This window comes from Ovis aries, chromosome 9 (genome assembly GCF_016772045.2).
Source record: "Ovis aries strain OAR_USU_Benz2616 breed Rambouillet chromosome 9, ARS-UI_Ramb_v3.0, whole genome shotgun sequence".
Lineage (NCBI taxonomy): Eukaryota > Metazoa > Chordata > Mammalia > Artiodactyla > Bovidae > Ovis > Ovis aries.
In genome coordinates this window covers 70,235,983-70,253,191 of record NC_056062.1, presented here as the reverse complement: position 1 = coordinate 70,253,191, position 17,209 = coordinate 70,235,983, and the positions used below count along the sequence as shown (strand labels likewise).

At 38.5% G+C, this 17,209-nt stretch overlaps 1 long non-coding RNA gene across 1 annotated transcript; it reads left to right on the top strand.

The window, feature by feature from the left end:
* Window positions 1-9,311: 9,311 nt before the first annotated feature.
* Window positions 9,312-15,759, top strand: LOC132657226 (uncharacterized). The gene is made up of 2 exons (XR_009595076.1): window positions 9,312-9,415; window positions 12,027-15,759. It is a non-coding gene; the product is annotated as an uncharacterized LOC132657226 (long non-coding RNA).
* The last annotated feature ends 1,450 nt before the right edge of the window (window positions 15,760-17,209 follow it).

The window sequence follows — 17,209 nt, the reverse complement described above, 5'->3', positions numbered from 1 at the left end:
AACACATCATTTTAGGTCACCTATATCTAGGAACCTAGAGTTTCCCTCTTTTTAGGGATATGGCTTTATTTTTTCATGCCTTTCAATGTATATAAATTTCTTAAGATATGGGAACTCCTTACAAATTGCTTCACCATTTTTAAGTGGGTAAACCAATCTGAATAAATAAAAATGAGAGGAGCCTAAAAAAAATTAATGTATTATTTTTCTTATAGTTGATAATTCCTGGCTCGCTGACAGTTGTTGAATTAGGTTTCAGAAAAAAACAACAAAGATTTGTGATTTTAGAATCAAGCCTACCTGAAGTGATGTTTACAGACAAATTTGGTCCAGTCAATTTTGATTTGAGTACTGAAACTAGATTCAGAGACATTCTATAAGTTAAAATTAACTAATGTTTATCAGAAGGGATTGATTTTTTTCCAGTTAACTACCCTGTGAAGTAATAAAAATTTTTGATCTGGTTATATATGTGACCCAATGAATATAAACACAATTATCTTTTGTTTCTTCTAAACTGACAAGTTTGTAAAAGTTAATTATACCTACTGTGCTTAAACACTTTGCATGATTTATTTTTTAACCCTTGATATAAATCTAGATTAGAGGAATTAATAATTTGTTCCATTTTGCAGGTGAGAAACTGAGGTTTAAAAAGATTAACTGTCAGGCCCAAGGTCACTCAGTAATAAGTAGAAAATCTGTTATTAAAACGAAATCTAGATCAGTGCTGAAACCGAAGCTCAGGACCATTATACCGAATAGCTTTTTGGTATTCTCACCTTTCCCATGTTAGACACACGTGATACAGACTGGTTTGGAAACTCTATACTACGGAAAGCTTCCCTGGTGGCTCAGACGGTAAAGGATCTGCCTGCAATGTTGCAATGTAGGAGACCTGGGTTCGATCCCTGGGGTAGGGAGATCCCCTGGAGGAGGGCATGGCAACCCACTCTAGTATTCTTGCCTGGAGAATCCCCATGGACAGGGGAGCTTGACGGGCTACAGTCCATGGGGTTGCAAAGAGTTGGACATGACTGAGAAAGTAAGGACACACACATACTAAGGAAAAAGTCAGGTTTGCAATTCAATCCTAATCTACTGATACAGGACAATTTTTTTTAAAGGCAAGTGCTTGGAAAATAGTTGCCCACAGTAGAAATCATGAGGGTGTTACAGGTCAACAGTTACTGAGGAGAATTTCAGAGATGCTTGTACGAGGTCTGGTTCTAATTAGTAGTTCATTGTGAAGAATACTAAACACAGACGGACATTCAAGATTAAATGAAAAGAAGAAAGGGCTTTTTTATCCACTGGAAACTTTTTAAAGATTGTCCTGAATAAATTGTTGCATACCTAACAATTTTCTCCTGGTGTTTATTACAAGATGTTGCCGAAGTTTGCCTATTTGGTGCACAGCCAAAAGTTTTGCAATTTCCCTCTGATCTGAAAACATTCTTGTCAGATTTTCTTTTGAGTCATCAACTTTTCCAGACATCACACAGTTGAGTCAATTAAAATAAAGTTAATTGGTATTTTTGTCCTTTGTCAAATTAAATCATTCCATATGGGAGAGTTTGTAGATTGCTGGAGATGTCTTTTGGGAAGGTGAGAGTTCAGAGGTGAAGGCCAAGGAATTGTTTTACTCCTTTGGAAAAAAAAAAAAGTGATCTTTCAAAAAATAAGAAATGTCATTTTAAAATAATCTAGGTGCTAACCTTCAGAAAAATAATTTCTTGAGTTTCATAAGATTTTACTTAAGTGTGTCCACAGAGGAATGCTAAGTAAAACTGACCATCATAAAGAAATCATCCTGAGAGATTGTTCTCTTTCATAAATATTTAATATTATTATTTCTTATTCATGTTCTTTAACTCTTAAAACACATATTTGAAAGTTGAGCTATTTTGTGGTAAATTTATCTGAATTATGGTTAAAAATGTACAAGCAACTTATGCAGCTCAATTCCAGAAAAATAAACGACCCAATCAAAAAATGGGCCAAAGAGCTAAATAGACATTTCTCCAAAGAAGACATACGGATGGCTAACAAACACATGAAAAGATGCTCAACATCAGTCATTATTAGAGAAATGCAAATCAAAACCACAATGAGGTACCACTTCACACCAGTCAGAATGGCTGCGATCCAAAAATCTGCAAGCAATAAATGCTGGAGAGGGTGTGGAGAAAAGGGAACCCTCCTACACTGTTGGTGGGAATGCAAACTAGTACAGCCACTATGGAGAACAGTGTGGAGATTCCTTACAAAATTGCAAATAGAACTGCCATATGACCCAGCAATCCCACTGCTGGGCATACACACCGAGGAAACGAGAATTGAAAGAGACACATGTACCCCAATGTTGATTACAGCACTGTTTATAATAGCCAGGACATGGAAACAGCCTAGATGTCCATCAGCAGATGAATGGATAAGAAAGCTTTGGTACATATACACAATGGAGTATTACTCAGCCGTAAAAAGAATTCATTTGAATCAGTTCTGATGAGATGGATGAAACTGGAGCCAATTATACAGAGTGAAGTAAGCCAGAAAGAAAAACACCAATACAGTATACTAACACATATATATGGAATTTAGGAAGATGGCAATGATGACCCTGTATGCAAGACAGGAAAAAAGACACAGATGTGTATAACGGACTTTTGGACTCAGAGGGAGAGGGAGAGGGTGGGATGATTTGGGAGAATGGGAATTCTAACATGTATACTATCATGTAAGAATTGAATCGCCAGTCCATGTCTGACATAGGGTGCAGCATGTTTGGGGCTGGTGCATGGGGATGACCCAGAGAGATGTTATGGGGAGGGAGGTGGGAGGGGGGTCATGTTTGGGAATGCATGTAAGAATTAAAGATTTTAAAATTTAAAAAATAAAAATAAAATAAAATAAAATAAAAATAAAATAAAATCCTTTTATGTAAATAAATAAATAAATAAAGAGAAACACATGGAGAAGAGTGAAATCCGCTAACTTTGAACAGTAGTTGCACTATTAACTTCTGTATTTTTCAAACTCTAAGCAACACAACCTGAGCTCAAGCATCTCCTGAAGCCATTGACCATCCCCCTGGCTGCCTAGTTTTCACAAGTGCTCTCAGGCTCCAGGAGGAGGCAGAGTGGAAGACAAGCAGAAATGAAACCTTAGGGTCTAGACAGCTCTGCCACTTACTCAGGCAAACTCAATCGCCTCTCTGAAACTGAATTTTCTCATGAAAATGGAAAATTTCTTAAAGGAAAAACAATTATAGGGATGTTAAAAAAATGTAAAGATGAATTAAGTTCCTCCTGAAAAGACTGAGCACCTACCTGGTGAAGAGAACAGATGTCTGCTTTTAACTGTCAACAGAGCTTTTACTTTTTTTCTTCCTGTTCATCCTTCAAAAGGCTAAAAATACCAAGGCAAGAATTAATAGCTAAAATATATTCCTCCTCCTCCTAAAAAAAAAAAAAATTGCAAATAGAACTACCTTATGACCCAGCAATCCCACTGCTGGGCATACACACCGAGGAAACGAAAATTGAAAGAGACACATGTACCCCAATGTCCATCGCAGCAGCACTGTTTATAATAACCAGGACATGGAAACAACCTAGATGTCCTTCAGCAGATGAATGGATAAGAAAGCTGTGGTACATATACACAATGGAGTATTACTCAGCCGTAAAAAAGAATTCATTTGAATCAGTTCTGATGAGATGGATGAAACTGGAGCCTATTATACAGAGTGAAGTAAGCCAGAAAGAAAAACACCAATACAGTATACTAACACATATATATGGAATTTAGGAAGATGGCAATAATGACCCTGTATGCAAGACAGCAAAAAAGACACAGATGTGTATAACGGACTTTTGGGACTCTGTGGGAGAGGGAGAGGGTGGGATGATTTGGGAGAATGGGAATTCTAACATGTATACTATCATGTAAGAATTAAATCGCCAGTCTATGTCTGACGCAGGATACAGCATGCTTGGGGCTGGTGCATGGGGATGACCCAGAGAGATGTTGTGGGGAGGGAGGTGGGAGGGGGTTCATGTTTGGGAATGCATGTAAGAATTAAAGATTTTAAAATTTAAAAAATAAAAAACTTAAAAAAAATGTTCACATGTTCATATAATGTTTTGACCTTTCTTATAAGCCCTTGTGGGCGGGTCTCTGCCATTTCTTTAGGTGGTTCAGGGACCAGAAATGGTTATAGGTTCACTATGTTCCTTCTTTTAATCAAAATATGAGGCTACATCGGTAATTGTTATTTTAACCACTTAAATAATGAAAGCTCCCATTTAAGCATATTTACCATGTTTAGGGTACAAGAATGTGAAGTAAGTTTCTATATTTTCCCCCTTAACCCTTATTATAGTCTTAGGAATAGGAATAGGAATGCATGCGTGCTTAGTCATGTCTGACTCTCTGTGACCCCATGGACTGTAGTGTGCCAGGCTCCCCTGTCCATGGGATTATCCTGGTAAGAATACTGGAGTGGGTTGCCATCTCCTCCTCCAGGCATTGTTCTGACCCAGGGATTGAACCTGTGTCTCCTGTGGCTCCTACATTGTCAGGTGAATTCTCTACCACTGAGCCACTTGGAAAGCCCATCACAGTCTCATTCCCTTGTGGAAACTGAGGTTCAGACAGGTTAGATAATTTCCTCAGCAACATACAACTTTAAGGGGGAGGGATTCAACCTATTCTCTGTATGTGAAAATGTTATCTTCTAGAGTTTGCTTATCCTGAATATAGTTTTTATTCATCGTATAAGCACATAAAAGATCACAAGATTATATTCATTGGTAATGAGAATTGATTAGGTGGCTCAGATGGTAAAGCGTCTGCCTGCAAGCAGGAGATCTGTAACGGAACGGCTATCCAGTTCAGTATTCAGTCCATGGGGTTTCAGAGAGTCAGACGTGACTGAGCGACTAACACTTTCACTTGGACAAATAGAGACATGACCAAACGATGACCTGAGTGAAAAGGAAAGAAGCATGTAGGATGGGACCTTTTAAACAAACAATTGTGTCCATCTTGGTGGCAAATAGGAAATGTACAACCGGATATATGCTGTAGGGAATGTGCAATAGGAAATGCACAATAGGAAATGCACAGCAAGAATGTGCCAAAAAGAAGGCAGAAGTGACTGAGAGAACACTGAATCAGAACCGGAATCAGGAAACATTCATCTCTTGCCAGAATTCTGTCCTAGTATGTTATTTTGATTGTGATAATCTTTTAGGAAATTTTAGTACCAGTTTTTTTTTTTTTTTTTTAAGAGAAAAGTATACCCCATTGTTACTAGATCTTCTACTATCAGAAGAAATTTACTATCTTTGGGAACATTTTATACATTGAAAGTTTTCCTTTGTAGAATTCACCTTTCCTGATTGTTTTTATTTATTGTCTTCCTAAAATTTTCCACAGTAAAGTCTATGAAAAAATGTATTTCTGGAATAATACTTAGGATAATATTTGGCATATGCTCCATGCCATGGTGACATCAGTGATAAGAAAGGGATGTAGGGCATTAGAGATACAGCTGTAGCTGTCATTATTACAAAATCTGAGATAATTTTTAAGCATGAAATCAGATCACACTGCTTGCTACTCAAAACCCTCCACTGCTCTTCTAGCACCTGGAACAAAACCTGATTCCTCAAAATACACTGTGAAGACATACAGGACACAGTTGCTGCCAACCTCTGCAATCCCGTCGACCGCTCCCAGACCTATTTCCCTCCATACTGACCTTCTCTCTCCCAAGCACGCCAAGCACATGCCTGCCTCTGCAGCTTTTCATTTGCTGTTTGCTCATCCAGAACACTCTGTCCCCAGAGGTTTTTGCCTAGTTCGGTTCTTCACATTAAAGTCCCCTTCAAGTCTTCTCACTATCATCTGACCACTTTCCCTGAAAAGGCCCCACCATCCCCTGCCCATTCATGCTCACATCCTATCCTGCTTTATTTTCTTAATAGCATCTGTCATTATCTGAGACTATATCAGTGAATCATTTTTGTGTCACTGAAGTCTCCCCAAGAAAAAATATAACCTCGGTGATTCAGAGAATATGTTAATTGGGTTCCCATTCTCTGGCTGTATGAACATAATGTCTATTAACAAACAGACAAACACAAAGCAAATGTTGCAGGAGGTGACTTCTGACCCCCTGTGCTCTCTCACAGTAGTGCTCTAATGTCTCCTTGTTTTAAAATTAAGGCAAAAGACAAAGAGAAAGCGTTGCCTCTTATCAACGGAATGTTTGTCTTCTAAGTCATTACTTCCTCTCTGAGTTTTGGACATGAGAATGTCCTCCACCTCCAGGGGAAACACTGGCCCCTGATATTCATTGTTTATCTTCCATGACAACTTCCTAAAACTATTTTCCTATCTTGTTACTGGGATCTCCCAGCCTCACCTCCCCTACTACACCCTGGACTGGTCTTTGCAGTTGTTTTGCCTTGATTATGGTGAGATTTCCAAATATAATTTTGGGCAATCTGCTCTTTGCCCCAGCTCCACCAAAATGTTAAGATGATGCCTCCTTCTGTTAAACCACAGATCAAAATTCCCTCAAACAGGCTCCACACACCTACCCAAATATATACTCAGCCTTCTTGTAGCTTTCGTGTAACTAATTCTGTTTTGGAACGTACATCTAATTGGTGCTGGTTTCCTGACAATCTTGTCTTTCTCGACCTGGTCTTCAATGCTCCTGACATATCTGTTAGTTATATATCCTGCTCAGTGGTGCCTATTACCCTCCAGTTGAAGATGGCCCTTTCATTATCGTTGGTTACTCCTTTTATTTTTGAGGCACCCTCCTAAATATTGGAACAGCTTTCCTTTCTCCTTCTTTGAGAGTTTGAGTTTTGCTTTCTGGGAACCAAGCCCTAATTCCTATTCACTGCTTTAGGGAAGGGAACTAAGAGCTTTCAAGCAAACAGAATCTGGGAAACTTGTCTTAGCATGCCAAAGACCTGGGATAGAAATGATGAACAACCTTTGTTAGGATCCTCAAGATGTTGCAATCAGCATTCAGGGTGTGACAGAATCAGGAATGAGACCTTAAAATCTTAAAAAATAAAAATACTTGAATTAGTTCAGTTATTAAGGTTCCATTCAATTATCTATCAGAGTGACCTGCATGATACTAGGCGTCTGACTGTGATGTCCCATTCCTTATGTGTTCATTCCTTGTAATAAAGCGGTTACTTTGTTTTTTGCTATCCATGGTGCCACTGCAGCATTTTCCACACAGTGGGTGCCCCATAAATATGGGCCGGTTGGGATGTGGAATTTCAAGTGTCATAACTTAAGAGTTAGCATCTCCTTATGATTGTAACTATGAACTACAAAAGTAGCTAAGACTGGATCTCTGCATTGAATTAATTCCATTCAGCGTCTAGTTTAAGTCACACAGAAAATCCTTAAGGCAGAAATCATCTTTTTATTTAAGGCCAGTAAACAGTGGTTAATAATGGAGAAGTCTTAAATTTCAGGTATGCTTTTAGAGATTAAATCTAATAATATTATTAAGCGGAAGCAAAGGAATATTATTTGTTTGGTGGTAGTCTTTAAATATCTAAAAGAAGCACACATATTATGCCTCAGTAACGGTTTTGTGGTTTGACTCTTTCTTCCTGAAATACAGGAAATGACACTGAGGACAGTACTATATATATATATATATATATATATATATTTTTTAATGGTCAGAGTCTCCCTTTTAAGTTAAGCAGATATTTGTTGCATTCTAAATCAATTTCAGGTATTTAGGGACACAATTTTAAGAACTATAATAAAATGAAATGAGTGTTACTGTTAAACACTAATACATGTATAATCAGTATCATTCAAAAGTGAGTGAAATCAACCTAAGACAGTAAGCTAAGTGAACCAGGCAAAATTTTCTCTTCTGAAGGAGTAAGACTATATATGACTTAATCAATATCTAATATTTCAGCTCTTTTTAGCTCCATAAGCAGATATTTAACATGTGCCATATGCTGAACTTGGATCTAGCTTTACAAATATGATTACAACTTTAGTCTCTAAATGAAGAGTTTGGGGTTTTCCAGGTGGCTCAGCAGGTAAAGAATCCACCTGCAATGCAAGAGACACTGGCTCAGTCACTGGGTGGGGAAGATCCCCTGGAGGAGGACATGGCAACCTGCTCCAGGAGTCTTGCCTGGAGAATTCCAAGGACAGAGGAGCCTGACATAATGTCACCAAGAGTCGGACATGACTGAAGTGACTGAGAACGCACACACGCATAGGAAGAGTTTACAAGAGAGAAGAGGGATTTCAAAGTGGGTTCCCTATACCAGAGGATTGTAGAACAGAACTTTGATCACAGGGAGAAATACTAAAATGTCTGCTTCTGTTTTGATTTTTAAAATTGTTTTAATAGTAAAAAATGAATCAGTAAAATATTGTCTAAAGATTTTCAATGGACAGAATTAAGACTTACTCATCACCCACATGGCCCTGGTGACTCTCATATTTAGTATGAGGAATTTGGAGGAAAATAGTCAGAACATAAAAACAAATATCTATACATTTGCATGGGTTTCCCAGGTGGCTCAATGGTAGAGAACCTGCCTGCTAATGCAGGGTTGATCCCGGGTTGGGAAGATCCCCTGGAAAAGGAAATGACAACCCGATCCAATATTTTTGCCTGGAAAATCCCACGGACAGAGGAACCTGACAGGCTACATAGTCCAAGGGCAGTCCATAATTTTGCAAAACATTCGGACGTGTCTCAGCAACCAAACAACAACAATAAACCTTTGTATAACATAGACAGTAGTAAGAAACACAACTAGACTTTACACAATTTTAGTAATTAAATAATCAATGTTTAAAAGATGTTTTGAGGTTTGTTACTTGATGATGAAAAACAGAAAGCCAGATACTTTTGGGGACACGCTTATTCTTCTTGTCACAACAAAAGGCTAAAAGGAATATACAGAAAATAATATTAAAATATAATTATCTATTTAAATGCATGCCTTTGGCATAAAATCACTGAAAAATGCTCAAGTTGATACAGATGAATGGACATGAGAATTAGAAAGAACCCATCCACCTAGGGATTTGGCAATGCTGATGGAGGAAGGCCCAAATGTTACTAACATGTCTCAGCTGATGCTATTTTCTCAATTTGATTTCAACATGAATTACATAAAGAACTATTTATTTTTTTTATAAACCACCAAAGGAAGGATGTAGCAGACATGACGCATTTTCAGCAGAAAATCATTTTCTTAATAAAAACGTTTCGTGGAAATAACTGAATTGTAACCACTGAGGAAGCAGCTGCTTTTCACTGAAATTCTGCAAAGGGATTCCAGGGATATATCAGACAGAACATAATTTCCTGATTTCTTCATAGGTAAGCTATTTAGACAAAGGAGTACATAAATGCTGAAATGCTCGGAGTGCACAAACTCTTAAAGAATATCTTCTATATAAAAACAAGGCATCTAAGATGCAGCAGGCTCTTTAAAATACTTTATATTGAGACAGGCAGTAGTCATAAAAATCTTCTGTGTAAATATGTTACAACTGGAAATGCAAAATACTTTAAAGGAAGTTGTAAGTGCTGGCTCTAAAGTTAATCTACTCACTTCATTTTATTGAAGTACAGTTGATTTATAATATATTACTTTGAAGTGTACAACATAGGGATTCAACATTTTTATAGATTATACTCAATTTAAAGTTATTATAAACTATTGGCTGTATTCCCTGTGCTATAAAATGTATCTTTGCAGTTTATTTTCTACATAGTAGTTTGTACCTTTTAGTCCTTTACTGTGTCTCATCCCCCTCCCATGCTCTCTCCCCATGGGTAACCACTAGTTTGCTCTTTACATCAGTGAGTCCGTTTCTGTTTTGTTATATTCATTCTTCTGTTTTCTTTTTTAGATTCCACATATAAATGATAACACACTGTATTTGTCTTTCTATGTCTGACTTTATTTCTCTAAGCATAATACTCTTCAGGTCCATCTTATTACAAATGGCAAAATTTCATTCTTTTTATGGCTGAGTAATATTTCATTATATACAATATACATAATGTTCCATTATGTATGTGATATATGCAAATTAATATTGTATGCAAGTATATTTTACTTGCATTTGGCCATTGATGACACTTAAGTTGAGTACATCATGAGAAATGCTGGGCTGGAAGAAGCACAAGCTGGAATCAAGATTGCCGGGAGAAATATCAATAGCCTCAGATATGCAGATGATACCACCCTTATGGCAGAAAGTGAAGAGGAACTAAAAAGCCTCTTGATGAAAGTGAAAGAGGAGAGTGAAAAAGTTGGCTTGAAGCTCAACATTCAGAAAACGAAGATCATGGCATCTGGTCCCATCACTTCATGGGAAATAGATGAGGAAACAGTGGAAACAGTGTCAGGCTTTATTTTGGGGGGCTCCAGAATCACTGCAGATGGTGATTGCAGCCATGAAATTAAAAGACGCTTACTCCTTGGAAGAAAAGTTATGACCAACCTAGACAGCATATTAAAAAGCAGAGATATTACTTTGCCAATAAAGGTCTGTCTAGTCAAGGCTATGGTTTTTCCTGTGGTCATGTATGGAGGTGAGAGTTGGACTGTGAAGAAAGTTATGAAGAGTGCCAAAGAATTGATGCTTTTGAACTGTGGTGTTGGAAAAGACTCTTGAGAGTCCTTTGGACTGCAAGAATATCCAACCAGTCCATCCTAAAGGAGATCAGTCCTGGGTGTTCATTGAAAGGACTGATGCTGAAGCTGAAACTCCAATACTTTGGCCACCTCACATGAAGAGTTGACTCACTGGAAAAGACCCTGATGCTGGGAGGGATTGGGGGCAGGAGGAGAAGGGGACGACAGAGGATGAGGTGGCTGGATGGCATCACCGACTCAATGCACATGAGTTTGGGTGATCTCTAGGAGTTGGTGATGGACAGGGAGGCCTGGCATGCTGCGATTTATGGGGTCACAAAGAGTTGGACAAGACTGAGCGACTGAACTGAACTGAACTGAAGTTGCTTTCATATCTTGGCTATTGTAAATAAATGTTGTTATGAACATGGACTGTATGTATCTTTTCAAATGTGTTTCACTTTGTTCTAGATATATGCCCAGGACAGGAACTGCTGGATCATATAGTAGTTTTACTTTTTTACTTTTAAATTCCTAAGGAATCTCCATAGTGTTTTCCATGGTGGCTGCATCAATTTATTGGGTTGGCCAAAAGAAGCTCATTCAGTTTTTTTACAGTAAGATGGCTCTGCTGCTGCTGCTGCTAAGCTGCTTCAGTCATGTCCGACTTATGCAACCCCATAGACTGCAGCCCACCAGGCTCTGCCATCCCTGGGATTCTCCAGGCAAGAGTACTGGAGTGGGTTGCCATTGCCTTCTCCAAGATGGTTCTAGTAGTGCGTATTTGTCTTTAACTTCATTCAAAGCAATTTTCTTAGACTGTATTGTGAGAGTTATCATATAAGTGTGCATTTAAAAAAACTTATCAGAGTTGGCAAATTTTTGTGTAGCCATTTTCATACTGAAGATGGAAGAAAAAAGTCTTCAGCATAATATGCTTTATTATTTCCAGAAAGCTAAAAATCCAACTGAAAGGCACAAAATATTCTGTTCAGTGTTTGGAGATGGTCCTGTAACTGACTGAATGTGTCAAAAGTGGTTTTTGAAGTTTCATGCTGATGATTTCTCTCTGGACAATGCTACAGAGTCAAGATGATCAGTTGAAATTGATAGTGATCAAATCTAGACATAATTCAGAACAATCAATGTAATACCATGTGGGAGATAGCACACATACTCAAAATATCCAAATCAAGCACTGAAAATCATTTGCGCCAGCTTGGTTATGTTAGTCACTTTGATGTTTGGGTTCCACATAAGTTAAGTGAAGAAAACTTTCTTGACTGTATTTCCACATGTGATTTTCTACTTAAACATAATGAAAATGTTCCATTTTTAAAACAGATTGTGACAGGTGATGAAAAATGGATACTGTACAATAATGTGGAAAGAAGAGATTGTGGGGTAAGTGAAATGAGCCACCACCAACCACACCAAAGGCCAGTCTTCATCCAAAGATGGTGATACTGTGTATATAGTATTGGGGTTAGAAGCAAGTCCTCCATTGTGAACTCCTTCCAGAAAACCAAATGATTGATTTCAACAAATACTGCTCCCAATTAGACCAACTGAAAGCAGCACTCCACAAAAAGTGTCCAGAAGCAGTCAACAAAAAATGCATAATCTTCAATCAGGATAATACAAGGCTGAATGTTTCTTTGATGACTGGGCAAAAGCTGGTGCAGATTGACTAGGAAGTTCTGATTCATCTGCCACATTCATCAGACTTGCATCTTCAGATTTTTGTTTATTTTGGTTTTTACAAAATTCTCATAATGGAAAAAATTTCATTTCCATAGAAGAGTGTAAAAGATAACTGGAACAGTTCTTTGTGCAAAAATATAACAGGTTTTGGGAAGATGGAATTAAGAAGTTGCCTGAAAAATGGCAGAAGGTAGTGAAACAAGACTGTGAATACATTATTCAATAAAGTCCTCGGTGAGAATGAAAAACGTCTTTCATTTTTGCTTACACTGATGGAAATTTTTGGTCAATTCAATACATTCCCACCAACAGTGGACTAGGGTTACCTTTTCTCTATACCCCCAATATTTATTATTTGTGGTATTTTTGATGACAGCCATTCTGACAGGTGTGATATGCTATCTCACTGAGGTTTTTATTTGCATTTCTCTGATGATTAGCGATGTGGAGCATCTTTTTATGTGTCTGTTGACCATCTGTACGTATTCTGTGGAAAAATGTTTGTTCGTATCCTCTGTCCATTTTTTAATTTCTGTAAATTGATAGTTAGATGTAGAGTTTTATAGGATTCAGGTTTGGTTTTTGGCAAGAATGCTTCATAAACAATGTGTGATTCAAATAGGAGTTATATAGTATTTAGTTCATTATTTTTATTAATGTCAATAGCCATTGCTTAGATCCACTGGCTCATCAGGGAACATAAAATGATGGCATTGTAATTCTATCATTCTAGAAAGAGAAATATTCCCATCAACTCTGAGGTATTATTTGTCCAGAATAGGCAAAAAAACCACGATTCTTTCCCTTCATTTATCACTTTTCAACATGATGATTTCACTTCCTAGTATTGCCTGCAATCTCATATACATAATGCATATGTATAATGTATATGATATATCAGATGCATAATATGAGATATACAAAGGCATGGGAAGGGAAGGACCAGATCAACAGAATACACTTAAAGTTCAATAAAACTGGAATATAGACTGTAAAAAAGGGAGAGAAAATGGTGAGATTCTTTCATTAAATATTTATTTTGATGTACCACATTCTACATGGTTGAATTTTGTGCTACATATAAAGCATACAACAGTTAATTATCAGAGTCAAATTAACAGAGTCTTTCTCTTGGGGAACTCATGATCTAGTAAGAAAGAAAGGCCATCACTAACAAGGAACTCTAATACTTTGTATTAGGTGCTCCTATAGATTTTAAGATGGTATGGACTCACAGTCATGGGGATGCGGTCATGTGATCAAGGAAGATATAGTAATGTTTGAGCAAAATCTTAAAGAATGTTTCAGAGATATTCGATAGCCCTGGATACAGGGTAGAAAACAAGGCATTGCTGACAGTGGGACCCAAATGCACAAAGATACAGAACTTGGGTGGGAAAGAGTTTCATGTTTGAGGATTGTGATTTATAACAGTCAGGCTGCAATATATTGTGGGTCCAGCTCCCAACCCTTTAGCATCTCAGAGCTGATGGAAAAGATTGCTCTCGGGACAATGGGTGCCTCGGGGGTCACGGATGTGGAGTATGACTGGAGATGTGGTCTCCATGACCTTGCATCTCCGTTACACTCTAGAACCTCCACACTGTGTTGGGATAGGGAAGTTGCAAGTAACTGAAGTGATTTCCTTGCTGATTTGATGGGGAGTTAAAATTAAGCTGATTAAACCATATAATGTATTACATAATTATATTACCACAGTGTAAATTATTGTGTTCTTTCTTGTTTGTCTGAGCTTATGAAATTGAGATTTATACTCACAACAGTACTTGAATATCTCATTGAGTCTGACCATGATACTGCACAGGAAAGAAAAAAAAAAGCAAGCAAAGATTGTTATTATTATCCATGTTTAAAATCAGAGGAAATAATATCAGAGAGGGTAAGAGAATTTTCTAGGGTAAATATCAGTGCTAGGCTGTTGGCCTAGATCTTCTGACATACATTGACCTGAGATGTATATCTGTGGGCTTCCCAGCTGGTGCTAGTGGTAAAGAACCCGGCTGCCAATTCAGGAGATGTAAGGGATGCAGGTTGGATCCCTGAGTCAGGAAGATCCCCTATAGAAGGGCATGGCAACCACTTCAGTTTTCTTGCCTGGAGAATCCAATGGACAGAGGCCTGGCTGGCTACAGCCCATAGGGTGACAGTAAGACACAATCGAAGCAACTTAGCATACATGCATGAGATGTTTATCTGCCGAGATACATTCTCTGTTGAAGACTGTTTATTGAGACATTAACTACATACATAATACATGACAATGTTTTCTTGAATATGCACCATTTCCAAAACACTAGATCTATTTCCTGATAAACAGAGTATTATTATATACTTTGTTTCTCATCTATGTTGTTGTTGTTTACTTGCTAAGATGTATCTTACTCTGTGACCCCATGGATTGTAGCCCACTGGGCTCCTCTGTCCACAGGATGTTCTGTGCAAGAATGCTGGAGTGGGTTGCCATTTCCTTTTCCTCTCCAGGGGTTCTTCCCATCTCAGGGATTGAACATGCATCTCCTACATTGGTAGGCAGATTATTTACCATTGTACCACCCAGTAAGCCCCTTCTCATCTATGGGAGGCAGAATTCTTTGCTGGCCCCAAAATTCTTTACCTCACATTGCACTTGCCCAGTATAATGCCCAGGACTGTGAAGGTAATGGATTTCATTCCTGTCTCTAATGTCTAGACCCCAATTTACAGGGTTCATATGATTAGGTCAAGCCCATACAATTAAATTGTGGTGTTAGAGAAGACTCTTGAGAGTCACCTGGACTGCAAGGAGATCAAACCAGTAAATCCTAAAGGAAATCAACCCTGAATATTCATTGGAAGAACTGATGCTGATGCTCCAACACTTTGGCCACCTCATGTGAGGAGCCGACTCATTGGAAAAGACCCTTACACTGGGAAAGACTGAGGGCAGGAGGAGAAGGGGGTGACGGGATGAGATGATTGCATGGCATCATTGACTCAATGGACATGAGTTTGAGCAGACTCTGGGAGATAGCAAAGGACAGGGAAGCCTGGTGTGCTGCAGTTCACAGAGTTGCAAAGAGTCGGACACGATTGAGTGATTGAACAACAACAACAACAACAATATACAGTCTTCCCTGAGAGTGGCCGAGAGCCAAGTATGGCCACCAGCTCACCTCCAGCAGGAAGGAGACTCCAGTTCTACAACCTCAAGAGCTTCATTCTGTCAACAGAGTGCTTAGACAGATCCTCAGCTCCGGAGGAGTGTGCAGCTTGCTGAGGCCTTGATTTTGACCTTGTGAGACACTGAGCAGAAAGCTCAGTGCAATAATACAAAAGGACCTGACAGTTTGAAATAAATATTTTGGTAAAATGTTTCTTGTAGAAAATAAATAATGTTTTCATGTTGGAAAACAATGAAACACACTGAAATGTTTTAAGCCAAATACGTTTCTCACTGAAATAATAATACGGAAAATGAGATTGTATTTAATCACTTTTATAAACATGGCAGACCAGAGTTATAAGGTTGATAGCACTAACAATGCTCTGGGTCTATATAATCAGGGAGGAATGAAGTTGGAGCAGCAGAAAGGCAGCCAGGAAATGATGCTGGGGCAGTGAGAGGCATGCTGATAGAGAAGAGGCCATTGGCTTGGTTCTCAGTGAATGTAACCAGTATATATAGGATGCATTTAACTCAGGGGACACCCTAAAGAAGTCTGATGATTCCCTTAATCTGGAATAGTCCATGGTTACTGTGGCAGAAACATCTTCTCATGAGGAAACCCGTATGACTTAACTGCTCAAAACTCATATCACTCTAGGTTCACCTCCCCCCTTGGAGACGTCCCAGTCTCCAGGGCCACCCCTAAAATTGCCTTGGGGATGGTCACTCTTAACTTTTCTACTCTAGCACAGAGTGGGCACAAATCCTTCTCTCAACTATCCATGGTATGTTTTATTCTAGTCTGGCATATTTAGCAAAACTTAATAAGGGATGTACAGTGGTAACAGATATAAAATACAACTTGCAACTGGTTATTTTCATGAATGCTTTCAGAGACCACCAGCTCCATCTGTCCTTATAAAGGCTACTCTGTGGCTGTTCTCACTCTCAACTGGTCTTTATATTATTGAAGGCATCTCTGTTTCTCAGTAATTAACTATGCACCTGATACACATAGACTTCTCTTGATTTGGGTTCTGCCCAAAGTAGAGCATGAGAAAAAGATTTGAGGGCAAGTAATTCATCTGAGAGGTGATTCCAGGGACATGGGTAAAGGACTGGGGATAAGACAGGTAGGAAAATAACACAACAAAATAGTGTGTTATCAAGTTAGCTGCCAGTGTGAGCAATGGGAACTCATTTCTGCTGAGAGATTTGGGATACAGTGTAGAATTCATCCCAGAGTTGCATTGATCAAAAGAAGGGCTACAGACATTTGTCATCTGCTAAAAATTGTTTATTGAGATATTTACCATTCAGCACTTCTAGGTCACCTTGTGTGGGAGCTGGGCACACTCTCCTGGTCAGAAAAACCGAACCCAAACCAAAACAAGTGAACAAACAAAAACCCAACGGCAACCTAAAAAATCCTGTAATTCTTGATAGAGAATCACAGGTTGCAAGATTTCTCAGTTAACAGTCTTTCCTATGGAGACCAAGTGCCACAGGGCACCAATAATGTTAAGACTTCTCAGTTTTGAGGTCCAGAGACTGTCACTGAACACACTTTTACTGATCTCTATCTGCATACCAGGCACCTTTTCCAAGTGGCTCATCCTCACTCTTAATCTACAAACTCACAAAAGCAATAATATAG